This window comes from Bos grunniens, chromosome 14, assembly GCF_055505025.1.
Source record: "Bos grunniens cultivar Pamir isolate PY7600 chromosome 14, Bosgru_T2T1.0, whole genome shotgun sequence".
NCBI lineage: Eukaryota > Metazoa > Chordata > Mammalia > Artiodactyla > Bovidae > Bos > Bos grunniens.
In genome coordinates this window covers 28,347,865-28,366,541 of record NC_141178.1, presented here as the reverse complement: position 1 = coordinate 28,366,541, position 18,677 = coordinate 28,347,865, and the positions used below count along the sequence as shown (strand labels likewise).

Here is an 18,677-nt window from a genome sequence, read left to right as displayed (position 1 = left end):
CAACATTTCACCTAAAATCAGGAATATGACTTGGATACTTTTAAATTATAATATAATGTCAGTAACAACAAAACAACTTGACATACATGACACATCTTAATATTCAACCTAAATCTCCTATTAACTTTTGGCTTTAGCTTTTAAAAAGTTAATTAACCAAACACGTATTTCAATATTATTTACAACTTCTTAAACTGTTGTAAAAATTTATCCATCTTTCTACTATGGTTAAGATTATGAAATTAGTATTCATGTTTTGAAACCTGAGATGTAGATGAAAATTCAGAAATAAGTGTGTTATTCTGAGGCCATTAAAATTCTGAGGTTTCCCACTATCCCACTTCCTGGTATTCACTATAAAATTTCACTCCCCTTGTATGTGGGCTAAAACTAATTACTTGATTCCACTGAGTAGAATATGGCAAAAATGATGGCTGTCAGTTCCAAAGTCAGGTTATAAAGGCTGCCTTCTATCTTGCTTACACTGTCTCTTGCCTTCTTACTTGCTAGCTCTGGTGAAACAAGCTGCCAGGTTGTGAACTTCTCCACAGGGATGTATATACGACAGGAGACTGAGGCTTAACTTCAACCAGCAGCTAGCAAGGAACTGCAATTCCTCATTCAACTGCCCATGAGGAACAGAATCTTACAAACCAGAGTGTGTGTGAGTGTGAGTGTGTGTGAGTGATTCTTTCCTCATTGACCCTCAAGATGACTACAGCATGGTTGACACTTTGATTTCTGTACCCAAGAAACTCTGAAGCAAAATACCCAGAAAAGCCATAGATTCCTGAGCTATAGAACTGTGAGATAATGTTTTACGTCACTAGATTTGATGTGGTTTCTCATGCAGCAATAGATTTCTCTCTCCAAGTACTATAATGGAATAAACTACACAAGTGTCCTACTTACAACTTTGGGATGTGGGTTAGCTTTGCCTTGCTCGTGACTTTGTGGGGAAAAATTTAAAATGTAACTCTTTTAGGCAGAATAATGTCTTGCATTATATTTTCATTATGTTTAAAACATTAAATCTGTAATTAAACTGTGAAAGACAGGAATTATGATGAATATGAAATGTTTTAGAAGTTAACTCTTTGCTTTTTCCTAGAAAATTATCAATATTTTCCATGACTTAAGGTTGTAAGAAGTTAAGTGAAGTGAACCTGTTAGTCACTCAATCATCTCTGACTCTTTGTGAACCCATAGCATGCCAGGCTCCTCTGTCCATGGAATTCTCCAGGCGAAAATATTGGAGTGTGTAGCCATTCCCTCCTCCAGGGGATCTTCCCAGCCCAGGGATCAAGCCCAGGTCTCCTGCATTGCAGGTAGATTCTTTACCATCTGAACCACCAAGGAAGCCCTAAGGTTATATAGCAGTTTTCAAAACTGTGTTCTCTAGACCTTTCATGTTCTGTATATACACTTCATGTGTTTATTTTACTGAATAACATGTGAAAGAGAAGGGCATAATAAGATCAAAAAGCTCCTTGTTTTCTTATCAATAACACTTCTTAAGGTGAAAACTGCTGTGTATCTAATGCAGTTGATTTAACAAATGCTAAGAATATGCGAAATGTTTTCAATTAAACTAATGAACTATGAATGTTGCAAAGTTCTCCATTTACTTATTTGATATAACATTTTTGATAGGCAAATACAAGGAAGATTTATTATTTTGTAAAACTTTTGACAAAGGGACTTTTTAAGAGTTTGGATTCATATTTAACACCCCATTAGATAAGCTGGCAAAACTATATAGTAACATCTGTACTTATGATACAAAAGCAAAGACAAGAAAACAGAATTAGTTCCAAAATGCAAAACAGATGCCATTATACATTTTATGGAAAAGTGCTAGGTCATAAGAAAGTACCCACATCTTTAACAGTGGCTGTTAATGTTGCAAAGATTCTCAAGTTTTCAGCATTTTCAGTGTATGATCTACAGCATTCGCCAAAATTTATTGGCTGGCAGTGAAATAGTGATAACAATATCAAGAGCACAAAGAATTTCTTTTTAAAAAATAATTAAGAAATTTCATTTTTCAAATATTCTTGAGTATGGTATGAGAGGACCCAGTTTTTTTATTTTTGTATCACAGGTATGATTAGGCATAGGAATTTGTGTTGAGCATCGTAAAATAAAAGCTTTATAATTTTTTGAGGACATATTTGATAGAAAATCAAGACTAGGTCATATTTTTACAGAATTTCTTCATTTATATGATAATTAATATGTTCAAAGTATAAAAATGATCCCAGAAGCCAAAAGTAAATATACACCAATTCATTCTTACCAACTCATCATTCTAGCTGCCCCTAGAAATAACTTCTCTTCTGATTTTAATGTTTTCATCTGTCTTTTCATCACTCTTTTTTAGAGCATTGCTATATATATATATATATATATATATATATTCAGGAAAAATATAGCTTACATTTGGTTTTGAACTTTATAAAAATTATGTGACATTTTTTGTCCCTTCTACTCTTTTTTAAAGATTTTTTTTTAATTAGAGGAGTTTTGTCCCATCCATTTTTGTGTTCAATTCCATATTTTCTCAATTTTCCTGTTAATGCTGTGAATGTTTTACTTTTTGTAGTACAAATAATGATACCATGAACCACCTACCTATTACTTGATGAATGTAAAAATATTTTTCTACTTTATTTGACTATGAATGTAAATATGAATATAAAAAAATATCTTTCTACATTATGTAACTGTGAATGTAACTGTGTCAAGTATTTAATTTTATCAGACAAGTTCAAATTATTTCCCAAGATGGTTATGCCAGTCACACTCTACCATCTAAGCTTGAAGTTTATGTGCCAGGGAGCCAGCGTGAGGAACTCCGCCCATGGCAAAGGTCATGAGGAAGGAGGCTTGGCATACACAAAGACGGGATCGAGCCTCAGGAGTCCCCCTGGAAATTCTCGAGCATCTACCCCCAAAACCAGAGTCTGCCTACTTTCTGCTTTGTGCTCTCACCTACACCTCTGACTTTATGGGGGGCTGTCCCCCACTACCTCTCTCAAGAGTTAACTTACAGCTCCAGTTAATAGTTCCTGGGTGTGATAGTGTTTCAACCTACAAACTCCTTTGAAAGTCCTCTAGCCTGCCTGAATAGGTTTTTCCAGCCACATGTGATTGTTCAGAGCCTCCCAACTGTGAGAGACGTGAGATGTTCTAAACTGTCTAAATACAGATTCCTTTGAGCAGTTAAAAGATTGATTAGAAATTGTATTGGTGAAGGGTTTTTCACTTGTTGGGCCAATGTTTGCTGCTAAGTTTCCATATCCCTTACCTGCTGTGTCCCTGGCAGTGCATTGATTAATATAATTGGTGTAAGTAGTAGCTTTAATGTTTGTAATCTTGGACCCTTAAGTTAATTCTTTTTCTTGTTATAGCCCACCACACCTTTGCCCTATAGGAATGCAACTTTATCTAATGCTTTTGGAGGGTGGCACCTGACTTTAGAATAATCACCTTTAGAGAAAAATAAGTTTCTTAAAACGTCAACAGGCCTCCGGGCCAGAAGACGATGCAAATCACCTAAACTTTTATATATGATAAGTTTGCAGAAAGAAAGCCTGGCTTACTGCATGACTCTACCCCTACCCCCATTATCCTCTATGCATAACTTAAGGTATAAAAACTACTTTGGAAAATAAAGTGCGGGCCTTGTTCACCAAAACTTGGTCTCCCCATGTCGTTCTTTCTCTTACCTCCTGGCTGAATTATTCAGCCTCCTTTCTCCACTGAATTTCCTCACTGAGCTATCCTTATTCTATTACTCTTTATATCCTTAATTAACGTTTAATTAAGCAATTGTTTCCTGATCCTCGCCGATGCCATCCGCGCTTCGAATTCCCTGGATCCACCGGGGCTGGGCCCCGGCACTTATGCTTTCCCGTTTCTTTGCGTATACTTTGGCTTTGGTCTACTTAGCACTTGTAAATGTTGTTTCACTATAGTTTTCATTTTCCTGATTATTAATGAGGTGAAGAATATCTTCAATATTTTGCCATTTGTATTTCTCCTTCTGTGAAATTCTTGTGTGTCTCTATCACCCGTCTTTATAGTTTAATACAGATTTTTTAAATAATGAAATTAAATATTTTTTATCAAATAATGTGAAAACTCACTTAACAAAACAATTTGATGCTCCTTTAAAACCGAGCACTTTCAAATAGAGAATTCTATAGCTTTGAAAAAAAATGTCTTTTCCCAAATTATTTTTCTTCCAGGTTTGTGAATGTTTATTTGAATAACATTCATGTATAACCTGGAGATCAGAGTTTGGTCCTCGATTTGGTACAATCCCCTAGAGAAGAGAATGGCTAACCCACTCCATATTCTTGCCTTGAGAATTCCATGGACAGAGGAGCCTGACGGGCTACAGTCCATGGGGTCACAAAGTGTGTGGACATGACTGAGTGACCAACACTTTCACTATTGTTCAGTTCAGTTCAGTTGCTCGGTCATGTCCGACTCTTTGCGACCCCGTGAATCGCAGCATGCCAAGTCTCCCAGTCCATCACCAACTCCCGGAGTTCACTCAGACCCACGTCCATTGAGTCAGTGATGCCATCCAGCCATCTCATCTTCTGTCGTCCCCTTCTCCTCCTGCCCCCAATCCCTCCCAGCACCAGAGTCTTTTCCAATCAGGCAACTCTTCGCATGAGGTGGCCAAAGTACTGGAGTTTCAGCTTTAGCATCATTCCTTCTAAAGAAATCCCAGGGCTGATCTCCTTCAGAATGGCCTGGTTGGATCTCCTTGCAGTCCAAGGGACTCTCAAGAGTCTTCTCCAACATCACAGTTCAAAAGCATCAATTCTTCGGTGCTCAGCCTTATTCACAGTCCAATTCTCACATCCATACATAGCCACAGGAAAAACCATAGCCTTGACTAGACAGACCTTTGTTGGCAAAGTAATGTCTCTGCTTTTGAATATGCTATCTAGGTTGGACATAACTTTCCTTCCAAGGAGTAAGCGTCTTAATTTCATGGCTCCAGTCACCATCTGCAGTGATTTTGGAGCCCCCCAAAATAAAGCCTGACACTGTTTCCACTGTTTCCCCATCTATTTCCCATGAAGTGATGGGACCGGATGCCATGATCTTCGTTTTCTGAATTACCGGGGTCCAGCCCCAGCAGGATCCAGGAGTACCCTCAGGATGATGGCCTAGGCAATAAAGATAGAAAAGCGGAGAGCAGGGCTTGATCTTCCTTGATAAACACAGAAAGCCAATAAAGCTCCTGGCATGGAACTTGCTCTGTTCACGGAGGCCACAGACGCCTTCTTGGTGGGGTGAGGACGCAAGACGCCCTCTCCCTAGTGAAGATGCAGGGCACCTTCCTGATCGGATCTTAGAAGCCCATGCAAAAAAGTGAACTCAGAGAGCCCCTGTGCCCCAAGGAGTCATCCTGAAGGAAGAACAGAGAGAGAAAAGGAGGGAAAAGGAAAAAAAAAGAACGACACGGGGAGGCCAAGCTTCGGTAAGCGAGGCCCATAACTTTATTTTCAAAAGGAACTTTTATACCTTGACTTGTACATAGAGAGAAATGAAAGATGCAAAGTCATACAGAGTCAGCCCAAACATTACATCTGTTTTGTCTTTATCAAAACCAGGATTTTTTATACATACCTTTCCCATAAACAATGTTGTGTACATATCTTTTGGCCTTGGTGGCCTGTAGATATTTTATGACCCTTTTTTGATAAAGGCTGCTCAACCAGAAAACTTATTTTCCCTTGAAGTGTTTTTTCTTTTTATTTCTAATCTATGTCAACCTGAGAAAGTGCTAATCAGAGTTACATTCTCACAGAGCAAAGTTACAACAAAGAAAGAACCAATTAGCTCAAAGGTCTGATTTGGTTAATTCCAAGGCTGCTACTTGTTTTTCTTACATTCTGTGTTAACTAATGCACCCCCAGGTGCACAATGGATAAGGGATATGGGAACTTGGCAGCAAGCATTGGCCCAACAATGAAGCCCTTTACCAGTACTATCTAGTCTAATAATTTTTCATCCCTTAAAGGACTCTATGCTCATTAGGACTTTTAGAATGTTTTGGCTTCCCATGCCTTTCAAGGTTGGGGAGTTGTGAACAATCATGTGTGTTAATTGCAAGAGTATGGATAAGCCTGTCAGGCAAGCTAGAATGCCAACAGAGGGGTTAAAATAGAAATATTCCTTTCATGTTCAGGAGACTTATTAACTAAAGCCCTAAGTTGATTTTTTCCAGAGAAAGGTGATCGAGGATAGCCCCCTGTTAATGTCAAAAGAGTTGGTGAAAGGCAAAAAATAGTAAGACAGACAGATTCTGGGTTTGGGGTAGATGCTGCAGCAGATTCAGGGGGTCCCTTGAGGCCTGATCTGCCTTTGCCTGTCAGGTCTCTTCCGCATGACCTTTGTCATGGGTGGGATCTCCCATGGTGGCTCCCAGCACTGAATCTTGAGCTTTAAGCCAACTTTTTCACTCCTCTTTCACTTTCATCAAGAGGCTTTTGAGTTCCTCTTCACTTTCTGCCATAAGGGTGGTGTCATCTGCATATCTGAGGTTATTGATATTTCTCCCAGCAATCTTGATTCCAGCTTGTGTTTCTTCCAGTCCAGAGTTTCTCATGATGTACCCTGCATAGAAGTTAAATAAGCAGGGTGACAATATACAGCCTTGATGTACTCCTTTTCCTATTTGGAACCAGTCTGTTGTTCCATGTCCAGTTCTAACTGTTGCTTCCTGACTTTCATATAGGTTTCTCAAGAGGCAGGTGAGGTGGTCTGGTATTCCCATCTCTTTCAGAATTTTCCACAGTTGATTGTGATCCACACAGTCAAAGGCTTTGGCATAGTCAATACAGCAGAAATAGATGTTTTTCTGGAACTCTCTTGCTTTTTCCATGATCCATAGAATGTTGGCAATTTGATCTCTGGTTCCTCTGCCTTTTCTACAACCACCTTGAACATCAGGAAGTTCACGGTTCACATATTGCTGAAGCCTGGCTTGGAGAATTTTGAGCATTACTTTACTAACATGTGAGAAGAGTGCAATTGTGCAGTGGTTTGAGCATTCTTTGGCATTGCCTTTCTTTGGGATTGGAATGAAAACTGCCCTTTTTCCAGTCCTGTGGCCACTGCTGAGATTTCCAAATTTGCTGGCATATTGAGTGCAACACTTTCACAGCATCATCTTTCAGGATTTGGAATAGCTCAACTGGAATTCCAGCACCTCCACTAGCTTTGTTCATAGTGATGCTTTCTAAGGCCCACTTGACTTCACATTCCAGGATGTCTGGCTCTAGGTCAGTGATCACACCATCATCATTATCTAGGTCATGAAGATCTTTTTTGTACAGTTCTTCTGTGTATTCTTGCCACCTCTTCTTAATATCTTCTGCTTCTGTTAGGTCCATACCATTTCTGTCCTTTATTGAGCCCATCTTTGCATGAGATGTTCCCTTGGTATCTCTAATTTTCTTGAAGAGATCTCTAGTCTTTCCCATTCTGTTGTTTTCCTCTATTTCTTTGCATTGATCGCTGAGAAAGGCTTTCTTATCTCTTCTTGCTATTCTTTGGAACTCTGCATTCAGATGCTTATATCTTTCCTTTTCTCCTTTGCTTTTCGCTTCTCTTCTTTTCACAGCTATTTGTAAGGCCTCCCCAGACAGCCATTTTGCTTTTTTGCATTTCCTTTCCATGGGGATGGTCTTGATCCCTGTCTCCTGTACAATATCACGAACCTCATTCCATAGTTCATCAGGCACTCTATCTATCAGATCTAGGCCCTTAAATCTATTTCTCACTTCCACTGTATAATCATAAGGGATTTGATTTAGGTCATACCTGAATGGTCTAGTGGTTTTCCCTACTTTCTTCAATTTAAGTCTGAATTTGGCAATAAGGAGTTTACGATCTGAGCTGTAGTCAGCTCCTGGTCTTGTTTTGGTTGACTGTATAGAGCTTTTCCATCTTTGGCTGCAAAGAATATAATCAATCTGATTTCGGTGTTGACCATCTGGTGATGTCCATGTGTAGAGTCTTCTCTTGTGTTGTTGGAAGAGGGTGTTTGCTATGACCAGTGCATTTTCTTGGCAAAACTCTATTAGTCTTTGCCCTGCTTCATTCTGTATTTCAAGGCCAAATTTGCCTGTTACTCCAGGTGTTTCTTGACTTCCTACTTTTGCATTCCAGTCCCCTGTAATGAAAAGACATCTTTTTGGGGTGTTAGTTCTAAAAGGTCTTGTAGGTCTTCATAGAACCGTTTAACTTCAGCTTCTTCAGCATTACTGGTTGGGGCATAGACTTGGATTACTGTGGTATTGAATGGTTGCCTTGGAAACGAACAGATCATTCTGTCGTTTTTGAGATTGCATCCAAGTACTGCATTTTGGACTCTTTTGTTGACCATGAGGTTTACTCCATTTCTTCTGAGGGATTCCTGCCCGCAGTAGTAGATATAATGGTCATCTGAGTTAAATTCACCCATTCCAGTCCATTTGAGTTCGCCAATTCCTAGAATGTCAACATTCACTCTTGCCATCTCCTGTTTGACCACTTCCAATTTGCCTTAATTCATGGACCTGACATTCCAGGTTCCTATGCAATACTGCTCTTTACAGCATCGGATGTTGCTTCTATCACCAGTCACATCCACAGCTGGGTATTCTTTTTGCTTTGGCTCCATCCCTTCATTCTTTCTGGAGTTATTTCTCCACTGATCTCCAGTAGCATATTGGCACCTACTGACCTGGGGAGTTCCTCTTTCAGTATCCTATCATTTTGCCTTTTCATACTGTTCATGGGGTTCTCAAGGCAAGAATACTGAAGTGGTTTGCCATCCCCTTCTTCAGTGGACCACATTCTGTCAGATCTCTCCACCATGACCCGCCCATCTTGGGTAGCCCCACAGGCATGGCTTAATTTCATTGAGTTAGACAAGGCTGTGGTCCTAGTGTGATTAGATTGATTAGTTTTCTGTGAGTATGGTTTCAGTGTGTTTGCCCTCTGATGCACTCTTGCAACACCTACCATCTAACTTGGGTTTCTCTTATGTTGGGCATGGGGTATCTCATCACAGCTGCTCCAGCAAAGCGCAGCCATTGCTCCTTACCTTGGATGAGGGGTATCTCCTCACCGCCACCCTTCCTGACCTTCAACGTGGGATAGCTCCTCTAGGGCCTCCTGCGCCCACACAACCACCGCTCCTTGGACGTGGGGTTAGTCCTCCCGGCTTCTTCCCCTGACCTCGATATGGGGTAGCTCTTCTCGGCTGCGCTTTAGTGAGCTGTTCATAGTCTCTAAAATATGAAAACACAGACTGTTGTCTATGGATACTAGTACATAATAAAATGTAAACAGAATGCCACACAGGCTTGTTGTTGTTGTTGTTTTTACTAATTGAAAGCTCACAATTAAGAAAAAGCTAAAAACTCCATTTCCAAGCTAGTTTGTGCATACTGGCAGTCTATAATCCACGGTGATAACAGTGTATCATCCTGGAGGTGACACTGCTTGACTGCCTTGACAAGAATTATACCCTGGAATCAGCATCTTTTTCTGAGGCCTGGTGCAAAGTCTCAAGTTTAATCCTAGATATAGTAAGAAATCTAAGTAATTGTGGGAGTCCTACTATTGATAAATGTCAGTGTTTAGTGTTTAGAAACACTAAATTAGTGTTACTAATTTCAAATCCTGAAAGATGATGCTGTGAAAGGGCTGCACTCAATATGCCAGCAAATTTGGAAAACTCAGCAGTGGCCACAGGACTGGAAAAAGGGCAGTTTTCATTCCAATCCCAAATAAAGGCAATGCCAAAGAATGCTCAAACTACCGCACAATTGCACTCATCTCACACGCTAGTAAAGTAATGGTCAAAATTCTCCAAGCCAGGCATCAGCACTATGTGAACCGTGAACTTCCTGATGTTCAAGCTGGTTTTAGAAAAGGCAAAAGAACCAGAGACCAAATTGCCAACATCCACTGAATCATGGAAAAAGCAAGAGAGTTCCAGAAAAACATCTATTTCTGCTGTATTGACTATGCCAAAACCTTTGACTGTGTGGATCACAATCAACTGTGGAAAATTCTTTAAGAGATGGGAATTCCAGACCACCTGACCTGCCTCTTGAGAAACCTATATGAAAGTCAGGAAGCAACAGTTAGAACTGGACAAGGAACAACAGACTGGTTCCAAATAGGAAAAGGAGTACGTCAAGGCTGTATATTGTCACCCTGCTTATTTAACTTCTATGCAGGGTACATCTTGAGAAACGCTGGACTGGAAGAAACACAAACTGGAATCAAGATTGCCGGAAGAAATATCAATAACCTCAGATATGCAGATGACACCACCCTTATGGCAGAAAGTGAAGAGGAACAAAAAAGCCTCTTGATGAAGGTGAAAGTGGAGAGTGAAAAAGTTGGCTTAAAGCTCAACATTCAGAAAACGAAGATCATGGCATCTGGTCCCATCACTTCATGGGAAATAGATGGGGAAACAGTGGAAACAGTGTCAGACTTCATTTTTTGGGGCTCCAAAATCACTGCAGATGGTGACTGCAGCCATGAAATTAAAAGACGCTTACTCCTTGGAAGGAAAGTTATGACCAACCTAGATAGCATATTCAAAAGCAGAGACATTACTTTGCCAACAAAGGTCTGTCTAGTCAAGGCTATGGTTTTTCCTGTGGTCATGTATGGATGTGAGAGTTGGACTGTGAAGAAGGCTGAGCACTGAAGAATTGATGCCTTTGAACTGTGGTGTTGGAGAAGACTCTTGAGAGTCCCTTGGACTGCAAGGAGATCCAACCAGTCCATTCTGAGGGAAATCAGCCCTGGGATTTCTTTAGAAGGAATGATGCTAAAGCTGAAACTCCAGTACTTTGGCCACCTCATGCGAAGAGTTGCCTGATTGGAAAAGACTCTGATGCTGGGAGGGATTGGGGGCAGGAGGAGAAGGGGATGACAGAGGATGAGATGGCTGGATGGCATCACTGACTCGATGGACTTGAGTCTGGGTGAACTCCGGGAGTTGTTGATGGACAGAGAGGCCTGGCGTGCTGCAGTTCATGGGGTGGCAGGGAATCAGACAGGACTGAGCGACTGAACTGAACTGAACTGAATCTCATCATAAAGTTTTGTGGTAAATAAAGTCTTCCCTGGTAGCTCAGATGGTAAAGAATCTGTCTGCAATATGGGAGTGAAGAAGTGAAGTCTATTAGTCGTGCCCGACTCTTTGCGACCCCATGGACCAAGCTCCTCCATCCATGGGACTTTCTAGCCAAGAGTACTGTAGTGGGTTGCTGTTTCCTTCTCCAGGGAATCTTCCTGACCCAGGGATTGAACCCAGGTCTCCCACATTGTAGAGAGACGCTTTACCATCTGAGCCACCAATCCCTAGGTTGGGAAGATCCCCCGGAGAAGGGCATGGCAACCCACTCCAGTATTCTTGCCTGGAAAATCCCATGGACAGATGAGCCTGGTGGGCTACAGTGCTGCTGCTGCTAAGTCACTACAGTCGTGTCCGACTCTGTGCGAACCCATAGACTGCAGAATGGCATCCCACCAGGCTCCCCAATCCCTGGGATTCTCCAGGCAAGAAAACTGGAGTGGGTTTCCATTTCCTCCTCCAATTCATGAAAGTGAAAAGTGAAGGTGAAGTTGCTTAGTCATACTCGTAGCGATCCTATGGACTGCAGCCTACCAGGCTCCTCCATCCATGGGGTTTTCCATGCAACAGTACTGGAGTGCGGTGCCATTGCCTTCTCTGAGGCTTCAGTGCATGGGATCACAAAGACTTGGACATGACTGAGCAACTAACACAACAATCTGAAAAATAATCCATATTGCAGCAGTGCTTCTATAGACATTTGTCTTTTTAAGACGTGGTTTGGAGTCCCCAGTACATTTTAGATTGGTGATTCAGTCTCTAAAACTACCCAGGTAATAACTGAGTTAGGCCATTAACACAAGGTGTAGTGAGTCACCCACAGCTCATGAGCGCTATGTTTTGCAGAGCTCTAATCGTAGGGCCTCGAATTCCACCCTGCAAACACAACTGTGCAAATTCACTGTGATTCAGAAGACTGGCCACTACCCGCCCCCACTAATTTCTGCAATTAGTCTAGCAGAAAACATCTATATTTATTTAATATATCAATTCTCCTCTGGAAACTTTCTCCATATTTCCTCAAGAATGAAGATACTTTTCAGAAGCCACTTGCCTCTTGGGAGGTGTAACTGTTTAGTGTAATGTTAGGAATTCTGCCCTGAAAACAGCTTTATCAGGAACAAGGCGAGATAAAAAAAATTAACTTCTTTAACACAAAAACCTTATTTGAAAGATAGTCTTGCATCCATTCCTCACAATGAATGCTAGTTTTATACCACTGTGATAAAGAAATCTGAGATTTAAACATAAGAATAGTATACAGGATAGCGTTATTTTTTGCTTGGGAAACAAGTCTTCCCCATTTTTTTTCCTATTGACCTGAGAAATAACATGAACTTCTTTGTTTTCTTTTTCTGATATTAAGTAAATTTCAGTCCTTCTTTTGTGTTTTTATAAGAGATTATTAAGTATTTTGCTAATTGTACTGATTGTAAGTGCTAACTTTTCATTAAATAAACTCATTGCCACACTTAATTATCCATATTATCACTCCAGAAATGCTAGCAGGTGATTTTAAAGGAAATTTATTGTATTTTCCTGTCATTTTTAGTGCTATCAAAAGATTTAGTTTACTTATAAACTATTTTGGTTGTTCGGTTCAGCCAGTCATGTCCGACTCTGTGACTCCATGGACTGCAGCACGCCAGGCCTCCCTGTCCATCACCAGCTCCTGGAGTTTACCCAAACTCATGTCCATTGGAGTCAGTGATGCCATCCAACCATCTCATCCTCTGTCCTCCCCTTCTCCTGCCTTCAGTCTTTCCCAGCATCAGGGTCTTTTCAAATGAGTCAGTTCTTCACATCAAGTGGCCAAATATTGGAGTTTCAGCTTCAGCATCAGTCCTTCCAATGAATATTCAGAACTGATTTCTTTTAGGATGCACTGGTTGGATCTCCTTGCAGTCCAAGGGACTCTTCAGGGACTCTCAAGAGTCTTCTCCAACACCACAGTTCAAAAGCTAAAAGCAATTTAAGTATACTGTACCAGAAGACAAGGGATTAAAAATCACTTGTTTATATACCAAACTGAGAAAATAAAGCAAGCTTTATCAGAGAGGAGAACTGATTATGTATGATTGAAAATTTAATTCAAAATTGAGAATGTTTAAGGTAAAAAGGAGCGACCCTAGGGAAGGACTGCTAACGTGTACAGGTTTTCTTTGGGGGATGATGAAAATGTTCAAAAATTGATTAGAGTGACACTTTCACAACTCTGTGGGTGTGCTAAGAAGCATTGCATTTTATACTCTAAAAGAACCAATTGTATGGTTATCGTTGTCAATTACACACATACATACATATCGTGTTCTGTTTGTTCTATTTTAATATCATTACTGCTAGGACATACAGCAGTGGAAGCAATAGCAGCAGTAACAAATAACAACAACAAATGCCTTCTCTTCTACATACCACTTATTTTCTAGGTATTATGCAATCTAGAGAGAGAGAAAAAAAAAATACCACCAGACAGGTGAATAGTGTCTTCTAAAAAATACAGCCTCATGAGAGAACTAGGTGTTATTTGAAGATCGTGGAGTACTTTTAAGCAAATGCGTACTTTAAGTCTTTAAATGATACCTAAAGCCTAGATCAAAAATATTGCTAAGTAATCATTTTCTTCTCAAAACATCAGTGCTGTCTTTATGACAAAAATATTCAAGTCTCAAGCGTTAAATTATTTGGCAAAGATATACAGCTTTTGTATAGTAGAATATAGAATAAATGGAAAAGATATTTATTATATGACTAATCCGCAGACAATAAAATAATTTCTTTTCTGGATAAAGTAAGTAGTACCATGAAATATAGATTAAAATAAAATCACTCAGCTTTAAGTGATCTTATAAAATCTCCTCCATATATGCTTAAATATAAAATAATTTCATATCTGCAATTTCTCATTTACCTATGGGGATATTTTCAAAGGAGTACACTATTGTCAAATTAAATGTATTATATTTAAAGATATAGTTTAAATTATTAACAGGCTATTTATAATATTTAATATATGCTTTAGATTATATAATAGTAAAACAATATTTGCTATATTTTCCTCAGAATCATAAAATATATAATATATAGAGTTTTTAACTGGATTTTTTTTTTTACCATGTCTATCATTTATTGCTTTGGTTACAGATTTTTTGAAGGGTTACAGAATATTTTTTAAAATTTTATTGGAGTATAGTTGATTTACAATAACTGGATAATTTTAATTGCAGTATATAGTTATAAAAAGAATTATAAGAAGGGATAATATTTGCATATTTTAATTCTATGTGAAGAAAAAAAGCATGCTTTGGGACAAAGAAAAATGGACTCTGATTGAGTCTTGTACACATTCCTGATTTACTCCATTGCTGATAGGCCCACTCATATTTAAACAATCAGCTATGTCATTTATGCCTCTGTATGCTGATCATACTGTTCCTTCTGTATGGAACATTCTTCCATGCTCTATGCATTTGCCCAACTTCTACTTGAGACTGAATCAATATTTTTAAAAATATCGAATACTCAACACTGGATTTATGCAATGAATCAGTGCTGACTAATATTTTAGCAACACTGCAGGGTGGCATGGTGAGTTCACAAAGTTCTTGAAAGCAAAGAAGCTGAGAAAATGATTGAATGTTTGAAGGTCAACCTTAAGGATTGTGGCATCAGTAGATGGTTCCTTGCATTACTGAAGATGCAAGACCAGGAATGTCAATAAAATTAAGGAAGGAAGATGGTCTTTAATGAGCAAATATTTGGGTCAAGGGGGTCAAAATGTCCAAGAGATCTTAAAACAGCACACCAAAGTACAATAGACCATCTTGCTATGGGTCACAAATACCATTAGAAATGTGTATCTTTTAAATGACTTACCTACTACATTCATTCAACTTATCTTCTGTCTTCTTCAACTTTTGTTCAATTCATGTCATTGCTACATTTTCTGGAAAACTTGTTCCTACAAAATCTTAAGTTTAAGCCATTGACTAATAATAACTTTTTTAGTTGATAATTTATAAATTGGTTCTTTATTTAAATTTTGTATCTTGCCCATCTTCAACATATATTTCCATAGCTTTTGTTCACTTCCATAAATGCTTAGCTGACTTGTAAGAAGGAAGTTTATCCATGTCTTGCTAGGAAATAGTCTATCATTGTCTAGAAGGGAGTGCCAAGTCATGAAAGGTCACACACAACAAATGAGCAATTTAGGCAGTGATGATATGTCTGAAATTGTCTAAGTCTGGTTATGATCTTGGAAGACAGTTCAGATTTTGAAAATATCTACCATTTCTTCTGCATTTATTGTCTTTGGAAACTACTTATTTAGAAATGTTTGTATACTAATCAACTATGATTAAGTACAAAAACTTCCCTGTACAATCTAAAGATATACTAAATGACTGATAATATTTTTAAAATATTAACTATTTTTAAACTATAAAATTATTAATGAAGAAAAAAAGTCCACTCAGAATAATAACTTTATATAACCATAATTTTTAAATCTACTTGCTTAACATACATGTGAATTAAATAAGATTATTCAATATTTAGTTTTATGGACACAGATAGAGGTAGAATTAGGGGGGAAAAAGTGCTGTAGAAACTTAGACACTCAGAATTATATATAGTCAGTTGTTAGAACAAGTTACAATTGGTTAGTGAAGTACATAGTTGATATAATTGGGTTTGATTACCTTATTATAAAATATTATGAAGTTAATATATTGGATTATTTTACTACACGATCATAAATTCCTCTCTGGACATTAACCACTGAAGTTTAATGACTGATATTTAGATTTGAAGAGTGACATAGCAGGAATATTTTTATTTTTATTTCATTCTTTGGTATGCCTAGCTTCTTATGAGGAAATTGAGATTACATTTTTGTTTCTATACACAGGTTGATTTATCCTTTAAAAATAAATGCAGTGTCTCATTTTTAAAGAAAATAAGTGCATGCTTTATAAAAGCCAAGAATCCTTTCACACCCTTTCCCAGAAATTTAGATTGGTGCACCAATATTACGGATCATGTTATATCAGAAATTGATTGACTTAATTATTGCTTCTAAAATAATAATTCTTAAAAATATGAGCAATTTAAATCTTTAGGATCCCCAACCAAAAAACTTCTTGGTAAGTTAAAGAGAAATTCCTTGCCAAGTTGATTCATATGTATCATCACAAAATAAAGCATTTACCTTTAGATTCAGTAGACATATTTTCATGATTAAGGTTAATAATATAGCCCATTGCTATTCAAAATCCCACTGAGAGACAATATCAGAAAGGAACAAGTGAGAAGCAGCTACCAATATTTAATAGAGTACCATAATGGTAAGTTGGAAGCTACAGTTTGCTGGCCGTACAGGAATCCTGGTTTGCATTAACAGAGCCAAGGCTTCAGCCTTTTACCTCATGTAAATTGCATAACTTCAGAGAAAAGAAAACAGAAACAAAATTGAAGCCTGAACAAATGAGAAAACATATGACGAACAAAAGCAGCTGGATATCACTTTTTTTCTATTCAAAAAATATTTGTTCCCCAGGAAGATATCTTAGGAAATCATTTGTGATGATGCATCTCTAATGGATAGGAACCATAGTATAACTGTTGCTGAAATCAATTGGCATCCATTACTGAGGTAAAATGAAAGACCTGCTGTTGTGTTGACAAAAACGTATGGAACCTACATTGCCTGGGTGTTGATATATAATAAAGGGTTTTGACATGGAAGTTTACTGAGGCTTAAATTTTCTCACTCCATTCTACATGAGTTTAAAATAAAAATCAAACTATGATGAAGGTGTTAAATATTGAGACAATTCAATCTACAATTAGTCTCCAAAAGATTACTCTGTGTCTAAAGTAGTAAAATCTTACCCATCTCAGAAAAATAAATGTCCTCCATTCCATTATCTTTTCCACTTGTCACATCCAAGGTGACTGTAACTATGACAAGGAGAAGAGGAATGTGGTTCTCATAGGTCTATAAAACATAATGAGTTGGAATTGAGGGAGGCATTGGGACCCACACTATATGTGGCCCCAAAGTTCAGTCCTCTCTTTTGTATCTCTCACTCTGAGAGATATCATCTGCCATTTTATGAGGACAATTAAGCAGCCTTTTGGAGAGGTCTACATGGAGAATAGCTGAAGCATCTTCCTAACAGTCTTGTGAAAAAAAAACAATGAGACGGATTCTCTGGTGCCAGTCAGGACTTCAGGTGACTGCAGCCCAACTGACATCTTGAACATCTTGACTGCAACCTGTTGGGGGCCAGCGTGAGGCACTCCGCCCATGGCAAAGGTCATGAGGAAGGAGGTTCGACGTACGCAAAGGCGGGATCGAGCCTCAGGAGTCCCCCTGGAAATCCTTCAGCATCTACCCCCATAACCAGAGCCTGCCTACTTTACTACTTTGTGCTCTCACCTACACCTCTGACTTTGCAGGGGGCTGTCCCCCACCACCTCTTTCGGAGGAGTTAACTTAGAGCTCCAGTTAATAAAAACTCCTGGGCGTGACAAGAGTGTTTTAACCTACAAACTCCTCTGAAGGTTCTCTAGGCTGCCTGACAGGCTTGTCCGGCCACATGTGATTGCTCACAGCCTCCCAACTGTGAGAGGCACAAGATGTTTTAAACCTTCTAAAAACAGGTTCCTTAGAAAAGTTAGAAAGCTATTAGTATAAGTATAGTGGGCTGATTAGAAATTGTATTGGTGAAGGGTTTTTCATTTGTTGAGCCAATGTTTGTTGCTAAGTCTCCACATCCCCTGCCCTTATACACGTTAATGAATATATAGAATAAATAAGTATTAACCTTTGATATAAATCACGTTAGACCTTAGGCTAAGTAAATTCTTTCCTTAACTAAAACCCACTACACCCTCACCCTATAGGAATGTAACTTTATTTGGGTGGTGTCTGTTTTAAGAATAATCACCCCTGGAGAAATAAGTGTCCTGGTTGACTGACCGCTGTCACAAGGAAAGGGTCATAAATTGTCAGCAGGCCCCCTGGCCAGAAGATGATGTAACACCCCTAAGACCTCTGTATACATTTGTATGAAGCACCTGACTTTGATAAAAGTCAGGACTGCTGACCCCGCGTGACTTTTGCGTAACATCTCAGTGTATAAAAGTAGACCATGGAAAATAAAGAATTGGGATCAGTTCCTCGAAAGACTGGTCTCCCCATGTCTCTCTCAAACTCTGGCTGAGTCTCCATCTGGAGCGCAGAGCCCACCATGCTTACTAATTATGCCTGGGCTTCTAAGATCTGACCGGGGAGGTCTCAGTGTCTTCTCTCCTTCGGGAGAATGGAAGGATGCCTGCGGCCTACGTAAGTGGTGCAAGCTTCTTGTCTTGAAGTTTTATTGGTTTCCCGCGTAAACCAAGCTACTCAGCCTCTTTTCTCCACTGAATTTTCCTACTGAGCTATCCTCATTCTAGTACTCTTTATATCTCTAATGAAGCTATTGTTTCCTGA

General features: G+C 38.9%; 1 long non-coding RNA gene across 5 annotated transcripts in view; it reads left to right on the top strand.

The window, feature by feature from the left end:
- The window catches only part of LOC147359235 (uncharacterized), a 366,162-nt gene that overhangs the window by 77,614 nt on the left and 269,871 nt on the right, over positions 1 to 18,677 (top strand). The window contains exon 3 of one of the 5 annotated variants that reach the window (XR_015140197.1): positions 511 to 2,377. The exons of the other annotated variants lie outside the window; for them this stretch is intronic. This is a non-coding gene — a long non-coding RNA (uncharacterized LOC147359235). Of the gene's footprint in view, positions 1 to 510; positions 2,378 to 18,677 lie in introns of those variants that run through there. 5 annotated transcript variants of the gene reach the window in all.